The sequence below is a fragment of the Schistocerca cancellata genome, unplaced genomic scaffold (genome assembly GCF_023864275.1).
Source record: "Schistocerca cancellata isolate TAMUIC-IGC-003103 unplaced genomic scaffold, iqSchCanc2.1 HiC_scaffold_886, whole genome shotgun sequence".
Classification (NCBI taxonomy): domain Eukaryota; kingdom Metazoa; phylum Arthropoda; class Insecta; order Orthoptera; family Acrididae; genus Schistocerca; species Schistocerca cancellata.
This window is the reverse complement of record NW_026046896.1, coordinates 1-13,030: the sequence shown is the minus strand read 5'-3', so window position 1 is coordinate 13,030 and position 13,030 is coordinate 1. Positions and strand designations below refer to the sequence as shown.

The 13,030-nt window shown below is 50.4% G+C and overlaps 7 non-coding genes across 7 annotated transcripts; all 7 read left to right on the top strand.

Moving 5' to 3' along the window:
* Positions 1 to 1,015: 1,015 nt before the first annotated feature.
* On the top strand, positions 1,016 to 1,099 carry Trnal-uaa (transfer RNA leucine (anticodon UAA)). The gene has a single exon. It is a non-coding gene; the product is annotated as a tRNA-Leu (tRNA).
* A 1,806-nt stretch (positions 1,100 to 2,905) lies between these two features.
* Trnal-uaa (transfer RNA leucine (anticodon UAA)) lies at positions 2,906 to 2,989 on the top strand. Its single transcript has one exon. It is a non-coding gene; the product is annotated as a tRNA-Leu (tRNA).
* A 1,806-nt stretch (positions 2,990 to 4,795) lies between these two features.
* Positions 4,796 to 4,879, top strand: Trnal-uaa (transfer RNA leucine (anticodon UAA)). Its single transcript has one exon. It is a non-coding gene; the product is annotated as a tRNA-Leu (tRNA).
* A 1,806-nt stretch (positions 4,880 to 6,685) lies between these two features.
* Positions 6,686 to 6,769, top strand: Trnal-uaa (transfer RNA leucine (anticodon UAA)). The gene has a single exon. It is a non-coding gene; the product is annotated as a tRNA-Leu (tRNA).
* A 1,807-nt stretch (positions 6,770 to 8,576) lies between these two features.
* On the top strand, positions 8,577 to 8,660 carry Trnal-uaa (transfer RNA leucine (anticodon UAA)). Its single transcript has one exon. It is a non-coding gene; the product is annotated as a tRNA-Leu (tRNA).
* Positions 8,661 to 10,464: 1,804 nt separating this feature from the next.
* Trnal-uaa (transfer RNA leucine (anticodon UAA)) lies at positions 10,465 to 10,548 on the top strand. The gene has a single exon. It is a non-coding gene; the product is annotated as a tRNA-Leu (tRNA).
* Positions 10,549 to 12,353: 1,805 nt separating this feature from the next.
* On the top strand, positions 12,354 to 12,437 carry Trnal-uaa (transfer RNA leucine (anticodon UAA)). The gene has a single exon. It is a non-coding gene; the product is annotated as a tRNA-Leu (tRNA).
* The last annotated feature ends 593 nt before the right edge of the window (positions 12,438 to 13,030 follow it).

The following is a 13,030-nucleotide window of genomic DNA, read 5'->3' as shown; positions in this document are numbered from 1 at the left end:
TGTCGAGTTGGTCTCTCCCAGTCGATTCTAGCGCCTGTCCTCTACATATACGCCCATTTGCAAGCGTCAGCTTTCGCGTCAGCCGAGCAAAGTCGAGACAAGTCGACACATGGGGACACACGATGCTGTGAATCGCAATCCGCACTAGCCTACGCGGAGCGCGACGAGGGGCGAAGGAAAACCATTCGTAACACGACAGTTCGGAAACTCGACGATCGCGAGCGTTGAAAACACTCTCCTGAGTAAAGGAGACAACTTCCGTGCGGTGTCCGGGTTTCGAACCCGGACCAGCTACTTGGGAAGCATCCATGCTGACCGACACACCACCACCGCCCTCTGCTACGCGCTGCTTGCGCCGTGATGTGTCGCCTTCCCTCCTGGCGCCAGAGGCCGAAGGCAATCTCGCTGTAGGCGCTCAACGCCGAGTGGAAGGCGAGCACATCTGAACCCGTTTTGCTGGTGCTGCTAGGGCGATATACTGTAACTGAGCGCAGAACGAACTTTCACTGAAGAATCTGCCCTTTAATGCACATCAGGGTGAATATGAAATTTCTAGTATGAAGTACCCACTGACGATCCAAAGGCGTTTCAGTATGTATGCGTCGGTCCCACCGGGGCAGTGCCTAAGTATTGTAAAGTGAAGGTCGACAGTTTGAGCCTCACAGGAAGTATTTCATTGGCTTCCCACGAGTGCGTAATGTACAGCGTGGCTGTTGCTAGGAAACGGCCTTATTTGCCGTTCGTTAATATCTAGTTTTCTTTGCATCAATGTGAAAATGTTACTATTACTAAATACAGTTTTGCTAGTTACAGTTCAAACTGGAAACGACGGAAGAAAGCGGTCCAACGCGCCACATTGGCTCCCGAAAGGGAGGGTGCGTTTCCTACGCCACGTCTGACATTGTGTCTTAAATATTCTAAAACTGACATAATTACATCCTACCAAAAAAGAAACAGATTTCGCAGCGAGGTTCTTGAGATAGAGATGGAAGTCACTGGAGCGAATGCCTCGCACGTCAGATTGGCCGAGCGGTCTAAGGCGCCAGATTTAAGCTCTGGTTCCCGTAAGGGAGCTTGGGTTCGAACCCCACATCTGACAAAGCATTTTGAACATTCTGAAACTAACGTACTCCCTTCATCTTATAGAACAAGTAAATTACGCAGAAACACGCCATGCAGATTTTACTAGAGACGACAGTGACAGCGGTGCAGGCGTCGCACGTCCGATAGCCCGAGCGGTCGGAAAGAAATAGCGGAACATACTTTTCCTGTGTCGAGGTTTAGCTCTTCTCACGGACGTTTCCGTTGTCGTTGTGTTGTGGCTCTGGGTTCCAAGCGACAGCGAGAAAACCTCAACAGCAACACATACGTGTTTAAATGAATCGTAGGGCCTTAATAAAGATAGATGAAACGGTGGTTCAGGTACTGGAGTTCTGAAGCGGCCGTATTGCGTGGGCAGTAAGCTCACTAAGTTAGTGTGTCATGCTAATAACGGGAAGGCTGTGGGTTACGTCCCACCAAGGGCTATTCCATATTGCTTCCCTAAAAGGCAGCGCGAGAGACTGCCAGGCAAATCTCAAGTGATCTGTACAAGGACTAAGATGTCCACACGTCTGGAAACGTTCTCGCCGACTTCTGTGCCACGCTGACGACACGGGTTCTCGTCCGATCACCGAAGTTAAGCAGCATTTTTGCGTGCTTAGTACACGGCTCGGTGACTAACTAGGATGTCTGCGTGCTGTTGGATTCTTTAATTTTGCCTTTTCCCTTAGTTTTCGGTGTTGCTGCGCGGTAATGATACGGTCCAGCACGCTGACCCGTCTCTTGCCTCTCGGTACCCAAATTCGCGAAGCTGCGGCCACAGTCAAATGAAAGGGTCCGTTGTGTGTTTGTCGAGTTGGTCTCTCCCAGTCGATTCTAGCGCCTGTCCTCTACATATACGCCCATTTGCAAGCGTCAGCTTTCGCGTCAGCCGAGCAAAGTCGAGACAAGTCGACACATGGGGACACACGATGCTGTGAATCGCAATCCGCACTAGCCTACGCGGAGCGCGACGAGGGGCGAAGGAAAACCATTCGTAACACGACAGTTCGGAAACTCGACGATCGCGAGCGTTGAAAACACTCTCCTGAGTAAAGGAGACAACTTCCGTGCGGTGTCCGGGTTTCGAACCCGGACCAGCTACTTGGGAAGCATCCATGCTGACCGACACACCACCACCGCCCTCTGCTACGCGCTGCTTGCGCCGTGATGTGTCGCCTTCCCTCCTGGCGCCAGAGGCCGAAGGCAATCTCGCTGTAGGCGCTCAACGCCGAGTGGAAGGCGAGCACATCTGAACCCGTTTTGCTGGTGCTGCTAGGGCGATATACTGTAACTGAGCGCAGAACGAACTTTCACTGAAGAATCTGCCCTTTAATGCACATCAGGGCGAATATGAAATTTCTAGTATGAAGTACCCACTGACGATCCAAAGGCGTTTCAGTATGTATGCGTCGGTCCCACCGGGGCAGTGCCTAAGTATTGTAAAGTGAAGGTCGACAGTTTGAGCCTCACAGGAAGTATTTCATTGGCTTCCCACGAGTGCGTAATGTACAGCGTGGCTGTTGCTAGGAAACGGCCTTATTTGCCGTTCGTTAATATCTAGTTTTCTTTGCATCAATGTGAAAATGTTACTATTACTAAATACAGTTTTGCTAGTTACAGTTCAAACTGGAAACGACGGAAGAAAGCGGTCCAACGCGCCACATTGGCTCCCGAAAGGGAGGGTGCGTTTCCTACGCCACGTCTGACATTGTGTCTTAAATATTCTAAAACTGACATAATTACATCCTACCAAAAAAGAAACAGATTTCGCAGCGAGGTTCTTGAGATAGAGATGGAAGTCACTGGAGCGAATGCCTCGCACGTCAGATTGGCCGAGCGGTCTAAGGCGCCAGATTTAAGCTCTGGTTCCCGTAAGGGAGCTTGGGTTCGAACCCCACATCTGACAAAGCATTTTGAACATTCTGAAACTAACGTACTCCCTTCATCTTATAGAACAAGTAAATTACGCAGAAACACGCCATGCAGATTTTACTAGAGACGACAGTGACAGCGGTGCAGGCGTCGCACGTCCGATAGCCCGAGCGGTCGGAAAGAAATAGCGGAACATACTTTTCCTGTGTCGAGGTTTAGCTCTTCTCACGGACGTTTCCGTTGTCGTTGTGTTGTGGCTCTGGGTTCCAAGCGACAGCGAGAAAACCTCAACAGCAACACATACGTGTTTAAATGAATCGTAGGGCCTTAATAAAGATAGATGAAACGGTGGTTCAGGTACTGGAGTTCTGAAGCGGCCGTATTGCGTGGGCAGTAAGCTCACTAAGTTAGTGTGTCATGCTAATAACGGGAAGGCTGTGGGTTACGTCCCACCAAGGGCTATTCCATATTGCTTCCCTAAAAGGCAGCGCGAGAGACTGCCAGGCAAATCTCAAGTGATCTGTACAAGGACTAAGATGTCCACACGTCTGGAAACGTTCTCGCCGACTTCTGTGCCACGCTGACGACACGGGTTCTCGTCCGATCACCGAAGTTAAGCAGCATTTTTGCGTGCTTAGTACACGGCTCGGTGACTAACTAGGATGTCTGCGTGCTGTTGGATTCTTTAATTTTGCCTTTTCCCTTAGTTTTCGGTGTTGCTGCGCGGTAATGATACGGTCCAGCACGCTGACCCGTCTCTTGCCTCTCGGTACCCAAATTCGCGAAGCTGCGGCCACAGTCAAATGAAAGGGTCCGTTGTGTGTTTGTCGAGTTGGTCTCTCCCAGTCGATTCTAGCGCCTGTCCTCTACATATACGCCCATTTGCAAGCGTCAGCTTTCGCGTCAGCCGAGCAAAGTCGAGACAAGTCGACACATGGGGACACACGATGCTGTGAATCGCAATCCGCACTAGCCTACGCGGAGCGCGACGAGGGGCGAAGGAAAACCATTCGTAACACGACAGTTCGGAAACTCGACGATCGCGAGCGTTGAAAACACTCTCCTGAGTAAAGGAGACAACTTCCGTGCGGTGTCCGGGTTTCGAACCCGGACCAGCTACTTGGGAAGCATCCATGCTGACCGACACACCACCACCGCCCTCTGCTACGCGCTGCTTGCGCCGTGATGTGTCGCCTTCCCTCCTGGCGCCAGAGGCCGAAGGCAATCTCGCTGTAGGCGCTCAACGCCGAGTGGAAGGCGAGCACATCTGAACCCGTTTTGCTGGTGCTGCTAGGGCGATATACTGTAACTGAGCGCAGAACGAACTTTCACTGAAGAATCTGCCCTTTAATGCACATCAGGGCGAATATGAAATTTCTAGTATGAAGTACCCACTGACGATCCAAAGGCGTTTCAGTATGTATGCGTCGGTCCCACCGGGGCAGTGCCTAAGTATTGTAAAGTGAAGGTCGACAGTTTGAGCCTCACAGGAAGTATTTCATTGGCTTCCCACGAGTGCGTAATGTACAGCGTGGCTGTTGCTAGGAAACGGCCTTATTTGCCGTTCGTTAATATCTAGTTTTCTTTGCATCAATGTGAAAATGTTACTATTACTAAATACAGTTTTGCTAGTTACAGTTCAAACTGGAAACGACGGAAGAAAGCGGTCCAACGCGCCACATTGGCTCCCGAAAGGGAGGGTGCGTTTCCTACGCCACGTCTGACATTGTGTCTTAAATATTCTAAAACTGACATAATTACATCCTACCAAAAAAGAAACAGATTTCGCAGCGAGGTTCTTGAGATAGAGATGGAAGTCACTGGAGCGAATGCCTCGCACGTCAGATTGGCCGAGCGGTCTAAGGCGCCAGATTTAAGCTCTGGTTCCCGTAAGGGAGCTTGGGTTCGAACCCCACATCTGACAAAGCATTTTGAACATTCTGAAACTAACGTACTCCCTTCATCTTATAGAACAAGTAAATTACGCAGAAACACGCCATGCAGATTTTACTAGAGACGACAGTGACAGCGGTGCAGGCGTCGCACGTCCGATAGCCCGAGCGGTCGGAAAGAAATAGCGGAACATACTTTTCCTGTGTCGAGGTTTAGCTCTTCTCACGGACGTTTCCGTTGTCGTTGTGTTGTGGCTCTGGGTTCCAAGCGACAGCGAGAAAACCTCAACAGCAACACATACGTGTTTAAATGAATCGTAGGGCCTTAATAAAGATAGATGAAACGGTGGTTCAGGTACTGGAGTTCTGAAGCGGCCGTATTGCGTGGGCAGTAAGCTCACTAAGTTAGTGTGTCATGCTAATAACGGGAAGGCTGTGGGTTACGTCCCACCAAGGGCTATTCCATATTGCTTCCCTAAAAGGCAGCGCGAGAGACTGCCAGGCAAATCTCAAGTGATCTGTACAAGGACTAAGATGTCCACACGTCTGGAAACGTTCTCGCCGACTTCTGTGCCACGCTGACGACACGGGTTCTCGTCCGATCACCGAAGTTAAGCAGCATTTTTGCGTGCTTAGTACACGGCTCGGTGACTAACTAGGATGTCTGCGTGCTGTTGGATTCTTTAATTTTGCCTTTTCCCTTAGTTTTCGGTGTTGCTGCGCGGTAATGATACGGTCCAGCACGCTGACCCGTCTCTTGCCTCTCGGTACCCAAATTCGCGAAGCTGCGGCCACAGTCAAATGAAAGGGTCCGTTGTGTGTTTGTCGAGTTGGTCTCTCCCAGTCGATTCTAGCGCCTGTCCTCTACATATACGCCCATTTGCAAGCGTCAGCTTTCGCGTCAGCCGAGCAAAGTCGAGACAAGTCGACACATGGGGACACACGATGCTGTGAATCGCAATCCGCACTAGCCTACGCGGAGCGCGACGAGGGGCGAAGGAAAACCATTCGTAACACGACAGTTCGGAAACTCGACGATCGCGAGCGTTGAAAACACTCTCCTGAGTAAAGGAGACAACTTCCGTGCGGTGTCCGGGTTTCGAACCCGGACCAGCTACTTGGGAAGCATCCATGCTGACCGACACACCACCACCGCCCTCTGCTACGCGCTGCTTGCGCCGTGATGTGTCGCCTTCCCTCCTGGCGCCAGAGGCCGAAGGCAATCTCGCTGTAGGCGCTCAACGCCGAGTGGAAGGCGAGCACATCTGAACCCGTTTTGCTGGTGCTGCTAGGGCGATATACTGTAACTGAGCGCAGAACGAACTTTCACTGAAGAATCTGCCCTTTAATGCACATCAGGGCGAATATGAAATTTCTAGTATGAAGTACCCACTGACGATCCAAAGGCGTTTCAGTATGTATGCGTCGGTCCCACCGGGGCAGTGCCTAAGTATTGTAAAGTGAAGGTCGACAGTTTGAGCCTCACAGGAAGTATTTCATTGGCTTCCCACGAGTGCGTAATGTACAGCGTGGCTGTTGCTAGGAAACGGCCTTATTTGCCGTTCGTTAATATCTAGTTTTCTTTGCATCAATGTGAAAATGTTACTATTACTAAATACAGTTTTGCTAGTTACAGTTCAAACTGGAAACGACGGAAGAAAGCGGTCCAACGCGCCACATTGGCTCCCGAAAGGGAGGGTGCGTTTCCTACGCCACGTCTGACATTGTGTCTTAAATATTCTAAAACTGACATAATTACATCCTACCAAAAAAGAAACAGATTTCGCAGCGAGGTTCTTGAGATAGAGATGGAAGTCACTGGAGCGAATGCCTCGCACGTCAGATTGGCCGAGCGGTCTAAGGCGCCAGATTTAAGCTCTGGTTCCCGTAAGGGAGCTTGGGTTCGAACCCCACATCTGACAAAGCATTTTGAACATTCTGAAACTAACGTACTCCCTTCATCTTATAGAACAAGTAAATTACGCAGAAACACGCCATGCAGATTTTACTAGAGACGACAGTGACAGCGGTGCAGGCGTCGCACGTCCGATAGCCCGAGCGGTCGGAAAGAAATAGCGGAACATACTTTTCCTGTGTCGAGGTTTAGCTCTTCTCACGGACGTTTCCGTTGTCGTTGTGTTGTGGCTCTGGGTTCCAAGCGACAGCGAGAAAACCTCAACAGCAACACATACGTGTTTAAATGAATCGTAGGGCCTTAATAAAGATAGATGAAACGGTGGTTCAGGTACTGGAGTTCTGAAGCGGCCGTATTGCGTGGGCAGTAAGCTCACTAAGTTAGTGTGTCATGCTAATAACGGGAAGGCTGTGGGTTACGTCCCACCAAGGGCTATTCCATATTGCTTCCCTAAAAGGCAGCGCGAGAGACTGCCAGGCAAATCTCAAGTGATCTGTACAAGGACTAAGATGTCCACACGTCTGGAAACGTTCTCGCCGACTTCTGTGCCACGCTGACGACACGGGTTCTCGTCCGATCACCGAAGTTAAGCAGCATTTTTGCGTGCTTAGTACACGGCTCGGTGACTAACTAGGATGTCTGCGTGCTGTTGGATTCTTTAATTTTGCCTTTTCCCTTAGTTTTCGGTGTTGCTGCGCGGTAATGATACGGTCCAGCACGCTGACCCGTCTCTTGCCTCTCGGTACCCAAATTCGCGAAGCTGCGGCCACAGTCAAATGAAAGGGTCCGTTGTGTGTTTGTCGAGTTGGTCTCTCCCAGTCGATTCTAGCGCCTGTCCTCTACATATACGCCCATTTGCAAGCGTCAGCTTTCGCGTCAGCCGAGCAAAGTCGAGACAAGTCGACACATGGGGACACACGATGCTGTGAATCGCAATCCGCACTAGCCTACGCGGAGCGCGACGAGGGGCGAAGGAAAACCATTCGTAACACGACAGTTCGGAAACTCGACGATCGCGAGCGTTGAAAACACTCTCCTGAGTAAAGGAGACAACTTCCGTGCGGTGTCCGGGTTTCGAACCCGGACCAGCTACTTGGGAAGCATCCATGCTGACCGACACACCACCACCGCCCTCTGCTACGCGCTGCTTGCGCCGTGATGTGTCGCCTTCCCTCCTGGCGCCAGAGGCCGAAGGCAATCTCGCTGTAGGCGCTCAACGCCGAGTGGAAGGCGAGCACATCTGAACCCGTTTTGCTGGTGCTGCTAGGGCGATATACTGTAACTGAGCGCAGAACGAACTTTCACTGAAGAATCTGCCCTTTAATGCACATCAGGGCGAATATGAAATTTCTAGTATGAAGTACCCACTGACGATCCAAAGGCGTTTCAGTATGTATGCGTCGGTCCCACCGGGGCAGTGCCTAAGTATTGTAAAGTGAAGGTCGACAGTTTGAGCCTCACAGGAAGTATTTCATTGGCTTCCCACGAGTGCGTAATGTACAGCGTGGCTGTTGCTAGGAAACGGCCTTATTTGCCGTTCGTTAATATCTAGTTTTCTTTGCATCAATGTGAAAATGTTACTATTACTAAATACAGTTTTGCTAGTTACAGTTCAAACTGGAAACGACGGAAGAAAGCGGTCCAACGCGCCACATTGGCTCCCCGAAAGGGAGGGTGCGTTTCCTACGCCACGTCTGACATTGTGTCTTAAATATTCTAAAACTGACATAATTACATCCTACCAAAAAAGAAACAGATTTCGCAGCGAGGTTCTTGAGATAGAGATGGAAGTCACTGGAGCGAATGCCTCGCACGTCAGATTGGCCGAGCGGTCTAAGGCGCCAGATTTAAGCTCTGGTTCCCGTAAGGGAGCTTGGGTTCGAACCCCACATCTGACAAAGCATTTTGAACATTCTGAAACTAACGTACTCCCTTCATCTTATAGAACAAGTAAATTACGCAGAAACACATGCAGATTTTACTAGAGACGACAGTGACAGCGGTGCAGGCGTCGCACGTCCGATAGCCCGAGCGGTCGGAAAGAAATAGCGGAACATACTTTTCCTGTGTCGAGGTTTAGCTCTTCTCACGGACGTTTCCGTTGTCGTTGTGTTGTGGCTCTGGGTTCCAAGCGACAGCGAGAAAACCTCAACAGCAACACATACGTGTTTAAATGAATCGTAGGGCCTTAATAAAGATAGATGAAACGGTGGTTCAGGTACTGGAGTTCTGAAGCGGCCGTATTGCGTGGGCAGTAAGCTCACTAAGTTAGTGTGTCATGCTAATAACGGGAAGGCTGTGGGTTACGTCCCACCAAGGGCTATTCCATATTGCTTCCCTAAAAGGCAGCGCGAGAGACTGCCAGGCAAATCTCAAGTGATCTGTACAAGGACTAAGATGTCCACACGTCTGGAAACGTTCTCGCCGACTTCTGTGCCACGCTGACGACACGGGTTCTCGTCCGATCACCGAAGTTAAGCAGCATTTTTGCGTGCTTAGTACACGGCTCGGTGACTAACTAGGATGTCTGCGTGCTGTTGGATTCTTTAATTTTGCCTTTTCCCTTAGTTTTCGGTGTTGCTGCGCGGTAATGATACGGTCCAGCACGCTGACCCGTCTCTTGCCTCTCGGTAACCCAAATTCGCGAAGCTGCGGCCACAGTCAAATGAAAGGGTCCGTTGTGTGTTTGTCGAGTTGGTCTCTCCCAGTCGATTCTAGCGCCTGTCCTCTACATATACGCCCATTTGCAAGCGTCAGCTTTCGCGTCAGCCGAGCAAAGTCGAGACAAGTCGACACATGGGGACACACGATGCTGTGAATCGCAATCCGCACTAGCCTACGCGGAGCGCGACGAGGGGCGAAGGAAAACCATTCGTAACACGACAGTTCGGAAACTCGACGATCGCGAGCGTTGAAAACACTCTCCTGAGTAAAGGAGACAACTTCCGTGCGGTGTCCGGGTTTCGAACCCGGACCAGCTACTTGGGAAGCATCCATGCTGACCGACACACCACCACCGCCCTCTGCTACGCGCTGCTTGCGCCGTGATGTGTCGCCTTCCCTCCTGGCGCCAGAGGCCGAAGGCAATCTCGCTGTAGGCGCTCAACGCCGAGTGGAAGGCGAGCACATCTGAACCCGTTTTGCTGGTGCTGCTAGGGCGATATACTGTAACTGAGCGCAGAACGAACTTTCACTGAAGAATCTGCCCTTTAATGCACATCAGGGCGAATATGAAATTTCTAGTATGAAGTACCCACTGACGATCCAAAGGCGTTTCAGTATGTATGCGTCGGTCCCACCGGGGCAGTGCCTAAGTATTGTAAAGTGAAGGTCGACAGTTTGAGCCTCACAGGAAGTATTTCATTGGCTTCCCACGAGTGCGTAATGTACAGCGTGGCTGTTGCTAGGAAACGGCCTTATTTGCCGTTCGTTAATATCTAGTTTTCTTTGCATCAATGTGAAAATGTTACTATTACTAAATACAGTTTTGCTAGTTACAGTTCAAACTGGAAACGACGGAAGAAAGCGGTCCAACGCGCCACATTGGCTCCCGAAAGGGAGGGTGCGTTTCCTACGCCACGTCTGACATTGTGTCTTAAATATTCTAAAACTGACATAATTACATCCTACCAAAAAAGAAACAGATTTCGCAGCGAGGTTCTTGAGATAGAGATGGAAGTCACTGGAGCGAATGCCTCGCACGTCAGATTGGCCGAGCGGTCTAAGGCGCCAGATTTAAGCTCTGGTTCCCGTAAGGGAGCTTGGGTTCGAACCCCACATCTGACAAAGCATTTTTAACATTCTGAAACTAACGTACTCCCTTCATCTTATAGAACAAGTAAATTACGCAGAAACACGCCATGCAGATTTTACTAGAGACGACAGTGACAGCGGTGCAGGCGTCGCACGTCCGATAGCCCGAGCGGTCGGAAAGAAATAGCGGAACATACTTTTCCTGTGTCGAGGTTTAGCTCTTCTCACGGACGTTTCCGTTGTCGTTGTGTTGTGGCTCTGGGTTCCAAGCGACAGCGAGAAAACCTCAACAGCAACACATACGTGTTTAAATGAATCGTAGGGCCTTAATAAAGATAGATGAAACGGTGGTTCAGGTACTGGAGTTCTGAAGCGGCCGTATTGCGTGGGCAGTAAGCTCACTAAGTTAGTGTGTCATGCTAATAACGGGAAGGCTGTGGGTTACGTCCCACCAAGGGCTATTCCATATTGCTTCCCTAAAAGGCAGCGCGAGAGACTGCCAGGCAAATCTCAAGTGATCTGTACAAGGACTAAGATGTCCACACGTCTGGAAACGTTCTCGCCGACTTCTGTGCCACGCTGACGACACGGGTTCTCGTCCGATCACCGAAGTTAAGCAGCATTTTTGCGTGCTTAGTACACGGCTCGGTGACTAACTAGGATGTCTGCGTGCTGTTGGATTCTTTAATTTTGCCTTTTCCCTTAGTTTTCGGTGTTGCTGCGCGGTAATGATACGGTCCAGCACGCTGACCCGTCTCTTGCCTCTCGGTACCCAAATTCGCGAAGCTGCGGCCACAGTCAAATGAAAGGGTCCGTTGTGTGTTTGTCGAGTTGGTCTCTCCCAGTCGATTCTAGCGCCTGTCCTCTACATATACGCCCATTTGCAAGCGTCAGCTTTCGCGTCAGCCGAGCAAAGTCGAGACAAGTCGACACATGGGGACACACGATGCTGTGAATCGCAATCCGCACTAGCCTACGCGGAGCGCGACGAGGGGCGAAGGAAAACCATTCGTAACACGACAGTTCGGAAACTCGACGATCGCGAGCGTTGAAAACACTCTCCTGAGTAAAGGAGACAACTTCCGTGCGGTGTCCGGGTTTCGAACCCGGACCAGCTACTTGGGAAGCATCCATGCTGACCGACACACCACCACCGCCCTCTGCTACGCGCTGCTTGCGCCGTGATGTGTCGCCTTCCCTCCTGGCGCCAGAGGCCGAAGGCAATCTCGCTGTAGGCGCTCAACGCCGAGTGGAAGGCGAGCACATCTGAACCCGTTTTGCTGGTGCTGCTAGGGCGATATACTGTAACTGAGCGCAGAACGAACTTTCACTGAAGAATCTGCCCTTTAATGCACATCAGGGCGAATATGAAATTTCTAGTATGAAGTACCCACTGACGATCCAAAGGCGTTTCAGTATGTATGCGTCGGTCCCACCGGGGCAGTGCCTAAGTATTGTAAAGTGAAGGTCGACAGTTTGAGCCTCACAGGAAGTATTTCATTGGCTTCCCACGAGTGCGTAATGTACAGCGTGGCTGTTGCTAGGAAACGGCCTTATTTGCCGTTCGTTAATATCTAGTTTTCTTTGCATCAATGTGAAAATGTTACTATTACTAAATACAGTTTTGCTAGTTACAGTTCAAACTGGAAACGACGGAAGAAAGCGGTCCAACGCGCCACATTGGCTCCCGAAAGGGAGGGTGCGTTTCCTACGCCACGTCTGACATTGTGTCTTAAATATTCTAAAACTGACATAATTACATCCTACCAAAAAGAAACAGATTTCGCAGCGAGGTTCTTGAGATAGAGATGGAAGTCACTGGAGCGAATGCCTCGCACGTCAGATTGGCCGAGCGGTCTAAGGCGCCAGATTTAAGCTCTGGTTCCCGTAAGGGAGCTTGGGTTCGAACCCCACATCTGACAAAGCATTTTGAACATTCTGAAACTAACGTACTCCCTTCATCTTATAGAACAAGTAAATTACGCAGAAACACGCCATGCAGATTTTACTAGAGACGACAGTGACAGCGGTGCAGGCGTCGCACGTCCGATAGCCCGAGCGGTCGGAAAGAAATAGCGGAACATACTTTTCCTGTGTCGAGGTTTAGCTCTTCTCACGGACGTTTCCGTTGTCGTTGTGTTGTGGCTCTGGGTTCCAAGCGACAGCGAGAAAACCTCAACAGCAACACATACGTGTTTAAATGAATCGTAGGGCCTTAATAAAGATAGATGAAACGGTGGTTCAGGTACTGGAGTTCTGAAGCGGCCGTATTGCGTGGGCAGTAAGCTCACTAAGTTAGTGTGTCATGCTAATAACGGGAAGGCTGTGGGTTACGTCCCACCAAGGGCTATTCCATATTGCTTCCCTAAAAGGCAGCGCGAGAGACTGCCAGGCAAATCTCAAGTGATCTGTACAAGGACTAAGATGTCCACACGTCTGGAAACGTTCTCGCCGACTTCTGTGCCACGCTGACGACACGGGTTCTCGTCCGATCACCGAAGTTAAGCAGCATTTT